This window comes from Pteropus medius, unplaced genomic scaffold (assembly GCF_902729225.1).
Source record: "Pteropus medius unplaced genomic scaffold, Ma_sr-lr_union100, whole genome shotgun sequence".
Classification (NCBI taxonomy): Eukaryota; Metazoa; Chordata; class Mammalia; order Chiroptera; family Pteropodidae; genus Pteropus; species Pteropus medius.
Genome location: NW_024349799.1, coordinates 17,823,507 through 17,837,054, shown reverse-complemented (window position 1 = coordinate 17,837,054; position 13,548 = coordinate 17,823,507). Strand labels below are relative to the sequence as shown.

Sequence of the window (13,548 nt, the reverse complement as noted above, 5' to 3'; positions counted from 1 at the left end):
TCATTTACATATTGTCTGTAGCTGCTTATCTGCCACAGAGACCTTACAGCCCACAAAATGTAAAATATTTACTATCTGGCCCTTTCCAGAAAAGTTTGTGGACCCCTAATCTAACGCCTACATTCCTGAATGTCACTGCTTTGGACTCTCAGGTTCAGAGAGTCCTCAAAGACATCCTACAACCCCCTCATTCCCCACCCAATGATGCTGCCACCCGGAGGAATCCTTCCTTCCATCAAGCTGACCTCACCTCTTCTTTTCTCCCCATGAGTATACTACTTTCTCCGTGTGCTGAATCTCATAGCTAGACTGCGAACCACTCTGCCTTCATCTCCTAATGCAGCCTGTTCCAGGCAAGAATGGCCCTTTCTTCTTCACACCCCACCCCCTTTCTCTGCCACAAGCCTGCTGCACCCTGCTAGGAGGCACATTTGGGGAGGCTCCTTCCCAGGGGTTTTGGCCCCAGAGGGGGCGGGGGAAGGGGCGGCATCTGCAAAGAATTCCAAAAGAGGTTTTCTCTAAAGAAGTCCATTTCTGAAATATTCTGTCCTCACAGACACAACCCTGGTCTAAGGGTAACTGCTTTATGAGCTCAGAGCTACTGCCCACACAGACAGGAAATCATTTCCTAAATGATGGAGGGCTTTGGCTTGGAAGAGGAAGAGGAAAAATGTGTTCTGAGGCCTGGCTCTGACCAGCACTTCCTAACACTCCTTCCAGTGGCTCCGACTCTTCTGCCATATTTCTAACATCCTCTAGACCTTGCCCTGGATTTGGCTAAAAGAGACCTGTGCCCTGCCGTCAGGACAGGGTCAGAATAAAAGACAGTGGTAGATGGCTCTGTTTTCCTGAGCACTTATGTCCCAGGCACTATGTGCTGTACAGGTATCATCTCATCTAATTCCAAGTAACCTCTGAGTTTTGGTCCTCTTGTCATTAGTCTCATTTTACAGATGAAAAAATTGAGGCTCTAACAATGTAGGTCACTTGCCCCATGCAACTATCAAGACGGAGTGAACCCAGCTAAGAGGGCCCCACATTCAACAGAAGATGATGCTTGACACACTGCTCCCCCATCCTTCTGACCTGCACAGCTTCCCAGGGAGTTATACACAACAATATCCAGTCTGTAGGAGAAGAAACGGGAGCACGAATTGGTAAGTGGCACCTCAAAGACTGAAGTCCAGGTCTGCCATGGGAGACCAATTCACCAGCAGGAAAGAGAGTGTCCAGGAGGGAAGCCTAGTATGGCTTTGTGCGTGCAGGTTCATGTGCTGCTCCGGGGCTTGTGGAATAGGAGAAACCAGGAACTGGCATGGCCGAGGTTGTGGATGTGGAGACCAGGAGGCCCCTGACTTCTGGGGCTGGGAGGGACCCGGTAGAAACCATGGCCTGAGTTCAAATCTTGGCTCTTACCAGCTGTGTGATCGGTTTTCTTGTCTAGAATGTGGGGATAATAACAGTAGCTACCTCTTAGAATGGTGATGAGAATAAATGATTCCATATATACAAAGGGATTAGAATGGGACCTGGAACATAGTTGTTATCATCCAGGGTACATCAGGGGGCACAGAGCCAGAGCCACAACTGGCAAGATGGGACCAAAGGCTGATAGGAACATTGCTGCCTCCATACTCTGCTGCCGTGTCTCTGAGTCCTTCTCTGAACCCTGGCAGGCTCCAGGGCCTCGCTGGGCTGGGTGCCTGCCTTGCACCAAGGAGCCTGCGTGCAGTGTGATTATAGGATTAAATACTGTGATTGCCACAAATTACCATAGCAAGGCTATAAATAAGTCACAAGGAAGACATGAGGGTCCTGTCATCTCCTGGGCACCATGCCCTCCATTAGGTGGGGGCTGCATCCTCACTGATTATACAGACTGAGGAGCACCCACATCTTTGATCTATCTGTGGCCAGCAACCTTGGGGCCCACACAATATTCTGGGCATCAGATCAGTGGACAAGTGCTGTATCCTGGCTACAAATGATGCTGAGGCAGTTCCTGGCTCAGCGGGGATGGAGACTGGCAGGCTTGTCCTCAGCATCCCTCATGCCCTCCCTAGCAAAGGGGAAGAATCTGGCCTACTGTGCTGTTTGGGGGTGGAGCTTTGCTTCCTTTCAATGCACAAAATGCAGAGATGCCTTACTCTGGAGAGGGGAAATCTAGCCTGCCAGATCTAGATTCTGGCCCCTAGAGAGTTGACTAACAGGACCAGATTTACCCCCACTGGAAGTTACCCCACTGTCTCCAGTCTCAGCATAAGCCTCTGTAGACAAGTGGAAAGGCAGCTTAGATGCCCTCCTGCCCGTACCTTGCCCGCAAGGGCTCTGCTCTTCCAACAACCAGACATAATAATTGAGGCTGTGAATCACCACAAAACAACTCTTTCACTCCTCCATGCCCTTGCTCATGCTGAGCCCTCTGCCTGGTAAGCCCTTCCTCCTTTTGCAGACTGGCAAGTTCCTACTTGTCCTTCAAAACCCTGCTCAATTGTCACCACCTCTGGAAAGCTTTCTCAGCTGAGTTGGACCTGTCTGATTGCTGTGAGATTACTTGTCAATTTCCTCATCAGACCGTGGGCCCCTTGAGACCAGGGTCTATCAACTGTCAGGACCTAGATAACATTTTTATGAAAACTTATTACAAGTGAAGATCCAGGGTGTGCAAAGCCTGTGAGACAGCTATATGCTGCCAAACACCCAGGAGAAATTGGGTTCAAGGGAGCATCATCCGCTGGGAAGCACATTTCTTAAAAGTCCCCAGGGAAATCATATTGGGGGACCTCTGAGAATTCTAGAACAGCCTGGCCTGGGCTTTATGGCTCCACATCGAGGCTTCTGGTGGTAACAGCTGCTGGCAGGGTTCCTGGGTGGTGGGGAGCCACATGCCAGGGCCCACTTCCTGTTCATTTCCATCTACATGGCCCTGCTGTGCCCAGATATGGGATGAGGGGAGCCCACAGCTGTTTTTGTGACAACATTTTGTGACAAGCTTTGAGGCAGGCCAGCTACCACAGTGCTGCTCCCAGCACCCCTGCCAGCCCTGGCACTGGGACAGGTGGCCCACCCTGCTCACCATGGCTCCTCCTGCCAGCTAAAAAATGGAGCCTATTTTTGCTTAATCACCACCTTGGGAAGGCACGGATCGTGATCATCCCTTCTAATTACCGATGTGCCACACTGCTCTTGAGACAAAAGCCAAGGTCGTCACCCACACACTCGGCACCCTAAGCAAAAAGTCACCCGGCTCGCCTGAGGAGTCCAACTATCTTCATCTGTTTTGCTACCAGCTGCTGGGACCTATTAGGGGTATATGCTGGGGTGCCCTCTAGCTAAAGATGACCACTCAATTTCACCCTCCATCTTATCAGTCCCTGCAGTGCCCCCATCCCCATTAGTCACCCCTGGGGTCAACTAAACAAAGCTAGGCTCAGCTTGAGACCATGGAGCATGTCCTGAGGTATGCACAAAGGTATGGAATCCTCCGTGAGTACATGGAAGCATGCACATGGGCATAAGCACACACATTTTGTGGATGAACCCAATGGCTTTGCTATCTTGCTTTGATGTGGGATGCAGGAGATATACCTGGGAATATCTGGGAAAATCTAGAGCCTCCTTCAGCAGTAAACAGGGGGCTCAGAGCCCCTCGGTAAACCCACACGGAGAAGAACATGAGTGGCAAAACCTGGGAGAAGACAGGCCCTGGAGTCATGCGATGGGAAATGAATGCCCTAGTCAGAGGGTGGCCTCGGTGCCCTCTCTACAGCACCACAGAATGAGAGAGTTGGCCTATAGTCCCTCCTAAGGCCCAGGCAGTTGGAGATTCTCTGAGACCAAGTATGAGGGGCTGGTGCCCCGCATGAGTTCAAGCCTCCGTGCCCAGCAGAGTTTGTCCCAAGGACCATGACAGCTGATTGGAGAGCTGCTCTAAGGGCCCGTGGAGAAAGGGAGAGGAACCAGGAAACTGCAGGTGGCAACTGTTACCTAGATGTCCAAAGTAGCTGATTGCAAGTAGGGAGCTTGGCGTCAATTCCCATGCAAGTCCTGGTGCCAATTAATAAACACATGTTCGGGGTGCCCTTAGCAAAGGAAGCAGTGGCACCTTGAAATCTGATAGGTTCACTTGAAATGTATCTTGCCAACCCTACCTCATTATTTGTTGAGTCGGGTCACTGGCCTGGGAATTTAAGGGAACACCAAGGCCATCTGGGGAGGAGGAAGACACTGGCAGAATGACAAACTATGTAGGGGAACCATGGCTCTCACAACAGTTCAAGGGGTGCAGGTTAATGAATCAGGACCAGCACAAGAAGCCTTGATGCCATGCTTCAGGGCTCTGTTGGATAGCAGGATATGGATGGGGCAGCATGAAGCAGGGGATGAATGGGCCTTCATATGATGGGTTTAAAACTTTTTTTTAAAAGGGAAATCTTTTTTCCCATGAAATTTTCTGTAGGAGCCTAATCTGAAAAAGAAAGAAAGAAAGAGAGAGAGAGAGAGAGACAGAAAGAGAGAAAGAAAAAAAAAGAAAGAAAGAAAAGAAAGAAAGAAGACCAGCTCTGGCTGAAACAGGTTGGGGGCCCAGAGCCCCACTTCCTTACTCTACCCCACCCCTGCCCCTAGTCGGTCCCTGGGGCTCCAAAGAACACAACTGAAAAGCCATCAGCATGTTTACCAGCCAGATTTCAGGCCACCCTCTTCCACAGTGCCCCAGGCCCCAGCCTTATAGAAAACAACAATCTAGGTGGAAAGTGGGGTGGGTCCAACACTGGGGGCCATGAATTAGAAGGAAACATATCCAAATGTTCAGAAGTGGTTTTCTCTAAATGGTGGGACAATGGGTGACTATTTTTTTTACTTTCTACTTTTGTCTATTTCTGATTTTTCTCTAGTGAGCCCATATTTCTTTTAGTTTAAAACTATTTATGAATGTATCTATTGAATAGATAATATAAGCATGTGTCATGTTTATGATAAGAACATTTTAAACAAGCCACAACTCCCTACTTTACTAACTGCAGACTCTACAAACAAAATAAAGCAGTGAAATGTCCTGCCCTCTCAGAGCTGACAAGCTAATGAGGGAATGTAAACAGGAAAAGAAATACTTGTACAAGGAACAAATAAATATGAAACACGATGAGTGAATTATTATCTTGATTTTGGGTTTAAAAAAAAACAACTCGACATCGCCTGCCGATTCCTACTCTATTGATTATTGTCCAAATTTGTGTCAGGATTGAAAATACCAAGATGAATCAGATACAGTAAATAACTTCAAAGATCTTTCAAGCACCTAGGGTCACATGATCTAGGTCCAGTCACATGACAAAGACCTGGGTCATGTGACCAAGCCTCAGCACATGACCAGAGGCTGCAAACAGCCAGAGCCAAGGAAATGGGACTGTCAGAGGTACCTCTCAGCCTCTGAGGCTGCATGCACTAGATACTTCAGTGCAGAATAAGGAGGGAACACTCCTGCTCTGCCCTGCAGCTCAGGCCACTTTGAGGGCATGTCTGGAGACCAATAACTAGGCAGGAAAGCTGCAGAGGGGGGCCCAACCTGGAGAAGAGCAGGCTCTAGGAGAAGTGGTAGCTGCCTGCAAATCCCTGCGGAGTTATGTTTGGGTCACAGGAACAGAGGGCAGAGCCAGTATGAATGGGAATGGGGCGGTTTCTGCAGAGTTCCAAGTTTCAACACAACTTAGGAAATATTTACAACAGTTCAGGAATGACCCATTGCTGGCCTAAAGGCAGGAAGTTCTCCTTTACCAGGTTATACAAGCAGTTATGTAAGTGGCCCCTTAGCAGGGATGCTAGGGCAGGAATTTCCAACCAGGCTTGGGAATCTAAGAGGCTGAGGCCTCTCTTGTGAATCCTTAACCCTTTCAGTGGCAGAATCCAATCAGGTCAGTCTGGATTCATCTGCCTAATGCGGCCAAAACTCCAACAGACCAATTAACCGTCCCCCCCACCCCCACGCACACAGAAATTCTAGCCCAGGCTAAAGCCTGGCCCTTGCTAGGGTCTAGGTCCAGATTTTGCCCCTTGAAAACATGCTGTTGGCCAACCCAAGTGAGCAGGGGGGTAGCAACTCCTCTTGGAATCCAGCTCGGATCAGGAGTGTTGCCATCTTGAACGAGGCCCAGTGAAGATTCTAGATATACAACCACAGGAAAACCCTCCTACCGTGCGACAAAGTGATGCTAGAAGGGCTTGACATCCCCTATCTTGGTGACTGTCCTCCTAAGATTTGTCTTGAGTTTCTCAGTGTCATCCAGTGTCTCAGGCAATCTTCACATTCATCCTGAGAGGTCAGGAGGGACTCTCCCCATTTTACAGATAGGAAAACTGGGCTTACAGAGGTTAAATGATTTATCTCTGTATGGAAGTGAATGGGTACGGATTTGAACCTGGTCATCAGGTCAGGGCTCTTCCATCCTCCTACACCATCACCCCACAAAGATGAGGTATAAGAAAAAGTTCTTGTCACTCTTTCAAAGGTCTCCACACCACTGCTTGCCCTACAAAGTGATCCCTGGCAGGGAGGGCAAAGGAAGAGAGAATATTATCAGGAGAAGAAGGCTGCTTGGTCCTTTCATCTCACCCCCCTAAGGCAGCAGTCCCCAACCTTTTTGGCACCAGGGACTGGTGCTCCTATGAGAATCTAATGCCTGATGATCTGAGGTGGAGCTGGGGCAGTGATGCTAGCACTGGGGAGCTGCTGCAAACACAGATGAAGTTTTGCTCCCTTGCCCCCTGCTTACCTCCTACTGTGTGGCCAGTTCCTAACAGACCACAGACTGGTACCAGTCCACGGCCTGGGGGTTGGGGACCCCTGCCCTAAGGAACCCCTGCCAAACCCGCCTGGCTCTGTTTGTAAGTCGGCACAAAAACAAAAAAATAAAATAGCATGCTCTGACCCACACATTCCCTCCTACCTTGGTAATCCCCTTGAAATGAATGTGGTTTCCAGAAAAAGAACTGGGAATAGTTCTTAAACTTATGAAAAGGTGCTCAACCTTAGAACCCTAATCTAGAGGAATGCTCATTGAAATTACTCTAAAATGCTTTTGTTTGTTTGTTTGTTTTTTGTTTACCTCTCAGACTAGCAATTATCAATACCATGCTGCCCGGGGTATGGGAAAACAACCCCTCTTATTCATTGCTAGTGAAAGTAAAAACCAGTACAACCTCTGTGGAAGGCAATTTGACAATGTCATTCAAAATAGCTAATGCCCTTGACCCAGCAAATCCAGTTCCATGTGCAAAATTCCGCATGTACAATGCTAACCATTGCCACCCTATTTATAATATAAACAAAAGACAGAAAGCAACCTACGTGCCCGCCAATAGGGGACTGGTTAAACAAATTATGCTGCAGTGCAATATGACACACCGTTGCAAAGCAATGCACCTCTAAATGCATTGAGATAGTAAGATAATCCCAATATATTATCTGAGAAAGCAAAGTGCAGAGTAGAATGCACCATATGCTCCCATCTGTGCAGGGTATATATAAAAATACAGATGAATGAATATTTATGGAGGTGTTCATGTATGCAGAGAATATCTCTGGAATGTCTGTAAGGAAATCGTCATAATCAGTGCTTCTGGGTAGAGGGGACCTAGTAAGCTGGAGGACGAGAGGAGTCATACTCCTCGCCTTTTGTTCCTTTAGAATTTTAAACCATGTATGCATGTTACCTACCCAAAAGACAGATTAAAAATCAGAATTTTTTTCATTGCGCACGTAGCAGGGTAATTTTTTTCCGAGATAACTAATTTCTGTTTGCTCCAGTCTCTGGCTTCTCTGCCTCTAGGGTGGTTTGTGGCAGAGCTTCCTGGTCTTTGTTTCCAAAAACCCCTTTGTTCCCAGGAGGAAAGGATTTGAGGAAACAGAGATTCTCTCAGGCTGAAAAGAGATCCCCACTCCACCCTAGGTTGAGAGGAGGACAGATATCTATGCAGTGTGCCTTCCCAATTTGGGGTACCCTCTCAACTCCAGGAGGATAAGAACAACCCCAGCGGGCCTGGTCACCTTGTGCCCCAGGAGATGCAGACCAAGACAGCAAGGACCACCAGGCTGGAGCCCCACAGTATGGACGGAGAGCTCCCTACCCATGTATGCATGCACATGGGTGCGTGAGCGCACACATACGCCTTACCTCCACCAGGGTGTTGGAGAAGACACCTGGGGGCTTTGGGACAATGGCAGGAGAATGGGGAAAGGAGAAGCCTCTGGGGTCACAGAGAGGGAGTCTCTCACTAGCACAGTTGGATGGGTATGAAGAGTCACAATTATAAACTAGCTTCTAGACAAATAAAGAGAAAGGTTGTTCTTTCTCACATGTTAAGTCAGTGGACTGTGCAGTGTGGCCTCCCTCTGCCCGCTCCAGACCCACCCTCTGCCCTCCCATCCCAGCTAGGGCCTGAAGTGGAGGCTCCCTTGCTTCCCGCTGGACTTGGCCCGTGGAAGGCACCCGAGGAGAACCAGGGAGAGTGAGGCTCCTTCCCTGCCAGGTCACCAGAGGCTGGTCCCTCTACTGAAGGCCACAGCTCCTATGGAGTGGGCGCTCTCTACACAGCTACTTTCAGGGGCGGGAAGGCCCAGGGCATTGCTCTGCACCTGGTGGGTTTCCTTATACCTGTGAATAAAGTCTTTTTACTTGACTCCTCCAATCCTGCAGTTAGCGTGAGCCTTCCTTTTCCACTGGAGCCCTGGCTGAATCATGCACTAGAGTCTAATTGCTCTACAAAAATCTTATCGCATCATCCCACACCCTCATTTCCTCTGGCTTCCCACATCCTGCCCACTGTGGTCTGCCCACAGGCCTCACCCTCTGCCCACCTCTCCCACTACTTGACCCTCCCTCTCTGAGCTCGACCAGTTTTCAAACGACCCATTTTCCCTCTCATTACAGAGCCCCTGCACAATTGTTCCCTGTTCCTGGACTTCTTTCACACTGCCTGTGCCCAAATATTTCCTACAGGAGCTTCACTGTTCCTTCCTCTCTCCTCCTCCCAAAAGCACCACGGCCCTCTTTTCTGGGACTAATCCTTATATGTTTAGTTTTGAGGTTTATTGATTTCTGCCTTCCTCTCCTCGGTCCTCACAGACTGTAAGATCCTTAAAGGCTGGGACTGGCTTTGGTTTTGCTCCATTTTATCCCTAGACACTATCAAGGTGCTGGCATATAAAAGATATTCATTAGACACTTTTCAAACAAATGGATGAAAGAACAAATAATTTGTTCTCGCTTTGCACCCTGTGTCAGAAGCTGTACATGTCCCTAGCAGAGCAGACACTACACAGATAGAGTCACATAGACACACACTTATCCTCATGTAAATGAATGCGCCAATGCATTGACACACACTAACGCACACACTAATGCATGGGCGCACACACATACACACGCATATACACACACACACTAGAACAGACCAGGCCAAGCATAGACATACGCACACACACAAGAAAAGTGCTCCCAAGGCAGACGTCTGCCACCCTGAGCTCATTAAAGCTGGCTAAATATAGCCCGTCTGCAGCTGTGCTCAGCAAGCTGCCCACACAGGCCAGGAAAAGACACCAGTTACCAGGCAGAGGAGTGGGGAGGCCAGCTGTGGGCAAGGGGCTTCATGCACCACGCCTGTGTAAACTGACAGGGAGGCTGCAGGGCTGACAATACACAGGAGGGGAAGCTCCTTGGTGGCTGGGCATGCAGATCTCTAGTCGCTGGCCCCAGGCAGTAAGTCGTGAGGTCAAAGCACATCCCCACGATGGGGATGGGTGACATCGAGTGCCCCCATCTTCTCTCTCTGTCCCTTTGGGAAAACCATACAGGTTTGTCTGACAGTTAATTGGGTCAAGGAGCCAAGCTCAGTCCAGGACCAGGAGCTTGGGCAGGGAATCAGGACACAGCCTGGGACAAATCAGGGTCTGCTGGTGACTAGGGTAGCAACTCAGTGGGGATGAAGGCCAAGGTTTAGTCTGGAACCAGAACTGGGACTCAGTCTGGACCACTGACAGGTCTTGATCTAGGGACAAGAGAGGGTTCAGAGTCTCACTGAGCACCCCACTTTGATGAGCAGGCTTGGCCATGGGCAGAGCCTCCCCACACCTTGGGCAGCTGCCTGCTGCCTCCACCCCCACATCTGGTGCCAAGCACCAGCCCTGGGAAAGCCATCTGACAACCGTGAGTGTGGGTCACATGTGTTAGGTCACATACTCCACACTGAGTCTGACTCAGAAGGCCCAATAGTAAATCCTTCTGTCTAGGAATCTTCCCCCGCCAGGTGGGGATGAGATAGAAAAAGCCCCTCCAACTCTTACTTTCCTGTGTGCATCTTGGACCCCAAGGTGTTTGGTGGTACAATGGAGCTAGCTCTTGAGGAGGCATCCATGTAACACAGGAGACAGTGGGGCACCTCCCCCAAGTACCTGGGGTGAACATGGAAAGGAGAAATTGCAGGAAAATGGGAGTTCAGACCAGATATGGGAGCAAGCTCTGGAGATGGAGGAGTGAGGAGACTGGGTTTGAGCTCCTTCCTCAGAAGGTTATTTACTCCGAGACTTCATTTTCTCATTGTGACATGCTTGTAATGACTGTAGCCCTTCCCAGCTCCCAGGTCATCATGAAGATCAGGGAGAAGGGCCTGCACAGCGCCCTGCACACTGTAGAGCTGCTGAGATGGGAAGGGAGAGAGTGAGGCAGTCACAGGTCTCCTGAGAGAGTCATGTTCCTCCTTGAAGATGGACCTGGTGGGCAGAGGAAGGAGAGTTACTACACCACTGAGCCAGTAGCTCTGCTCTCAGCCTCTTTCAAGATGATGGCAGGTCACAGCAGGGAGGGGAGGGCCCAGCTCCCTGATTCAGAGAGCAGTGATGGAACAGAGAGGGCAGAGGCCCACAGTGCAGGATCCCAAGGGATCACTCTGGGACCCCAAGTTCTTTCTCAATCTGCTGTGGAGGGAGCTGGTTGGGTCCCCCTCCACAGGGATGAACGAAACGCTCAGGCTTCCCAATTAGCTTATGAGAAAACTGTGCTTATCGTCTCCACACTCCTTCTAGAAGCCAGTGTGGACAGGAAGGGGGAGAGCTGGTGGGACAGTGGGCAGGGGGTCTGAGCAGAAGCAAGGATCATCCTTTACGGAGAAGAATCACAGGAGGGCATCAGGGGACTGCAAGGATGTATTTGCCTCCCGTAGAGGTCTCACTGACACTCTGGAGGAAGGACTGGAATGGGAGAGACGAGGCAGGGAGGCCAGCATGGGGAAAACGGGTCAGTCTGAGAAAGATGGTGGCCTCAACTAGAGGAAGGATTGGGGACAGAGAGGGGTGGAGGCATTGAGAGCTCTGTTGGACGTAGATGGGAGAGTCTCAGGGATCTGATCTGGCTCTGGAAGGTGACAGATGAAGGAGTCTAGTAGAACCCTACATTTCCCTCTTGAGTTCATGGAAAATGGTACCATTGCTCTGGATGGAAGAACAGGAGTGAGGTTTGAGGAACAGAAGATATTTTCCCCGAGACCCACACCCAGCACTATGTCAGATGTGCTGGAAGCACCCCGTAAATGTCTGCTGAGCTATGGAGCAGCGTGAACAGAGTAGAACAGAAAGACATGTAGACCAAGGAAATCAGGAGACAAAGAGGCAGCAACAGAAAACCAGAGACCACTATAACGTCAGAGCTATAAAGGACTCTATGCACAGACAGGACAGGACACAGGACACACACCACAGCTGAGACTACACAGCAAATTAGTGGGAGGGACTTAGGGTCTCCTAACCCCCAATCTGAGGCCCTCCTTCTTCTCTGTGACCCACCCAGCCCCTCACACAATGGCTCCCCAGACTTCCTCAAGTCTTATTCCAAATAACAAACATAAGCCAGTGGCAACAGGCTGCCAGGCCATCTGTGTGACTACAGGATGAAGGGTGGGGCTACCTGGCAGCCACCAAGGAGGGAGTGATCTAGGACACTACGCTGCAAGGCCACTGCAGACGGCCTGGGCAGGCTCCTTCCCTGCACTCACAACCCTGTGGCCAGCTCAGGAGGGCAGCCTGGGGACTCAGACTCATGAAGAAACACCTATGTGACAGTGACACCCAAGGTAGCCACAAGACCAGCAGAGTATCAAAAAGACTGAGCTCTGCAAGGTGATGAGATTCATCCCCCACACCTGTGCCAAGTGTTCAAGTTGTCCAAGCTCATCCAAAAGCCAATAATAAGTGAGAATCATTAAACGCTTCGTCTATGTGGGTGCGGATCTTGGCACCCACATAGATTATCTTTATACCCTCAGGAAATCTAGGAAGTAGCCATTATGGTCCCAGCTGAGTAACCCAAGGTTCAGAGATATTAGATAACTTGCCCAATGTGGCACAGTGAGTAAATGAAGGAATACGGGCCTTCATAACTTAAAAGTTCACGTGCTACAGCTCTGGATCCAGGATTTTCTGACTCCTGGTCTAGGGCAATTTGTACCACTTCTCACCTTGTTTTTAGGTTTTGAAAACCAAGTGGAAATATTAAATAAGATAATATACATGGAAGTGACTGTAAATGGTAAAGAATGTTAGAAACATTGGGTCTTGCTATTATTCTGTTCTTATTCAGAGTCACAGACTTTTATTTTGCCAATTTTGGATTAAAAATAAATAAATCACCATCAATTACTACTTTCATTTCATATAAGAAAAAGTATTCAAATGCTCAAATCTGTAGGCAGAACATAAATGTGGAATAAAAAGCAATCCTCCCAATTGAGAGCATTCAACGCTATAGAAAAACACGTAACAGTGTTTCTATTTTTCTCACTGTCAGAAATGTTGGGTTTATAGTGGGAATCACTGATTTCAATGACCATTGCAGTTCCAGAATCCTTTCGTGCACCTACTGTTATTCTGTACTAAATAAAAATATCCTTAAGCAATTCCTACTAAAATCTATAACCATGGTGGAAAAAAAAACTTTGCCTCTACTAAAACGCGCGTATTTTTCAGCCAGCTTCAGATGACACCAAACATCTGATCAATTCAATTGTGTCTGTGGAAAACAGAGCTGTGGTCAGACATCTTGGAGACAGCCCCACGGTGGGCAGGTGGCTGTTTCTCACTTTGTGGCTGCAGTGTGGTTTCCTCCTCTTAGAGGCCCAGAAGGAACGATCTGGGTTCTTTTCCTCTCTCACGTTCCTGACACTCTGACACTCTTGTATTAACCATGATTTTTATTATATGATGTTTTGACATCTTGGGGGTGCCTAGCTGGCCAGGGAGGGCCTGCCGCTTCCAGGGCATGCTAATTCCTGGAGACAATAAACATGGCCTTCACCTTTCATATGCAAACCAACCAATCCACCCCCTTTATCTAACTCTCACACACCAAACTGATTATTTCCCTGCCCTAAATTACCCTTGGGCCAGGCATCAGAAAACTAGAGACCACCCCTGCAGCCCAGCGGCTCAGACATCACTCAAACTAGCCAGTCCTAAGCGGTTTCCTATCCTTCAGAAAATATGAAAAAAGCTCATGCCTTCCC

At 49.0% G+C, this 13,548-nt stretch overlaps 1 protein-coding gene across 2 annotated transcripts in view; it reads right to left on the bottom strand.

Moving 5' to 3' along the window:
• Positions 1 to 13,548, bottom strand: part of PITPNM3 (PITPNM family member 3) — an 89,163-nt gene that overhangs the window by 31,256 nt on the left and 44,359 nt on the right. The gene's annotated exons all lie outside the window — the stretch shown is intronic.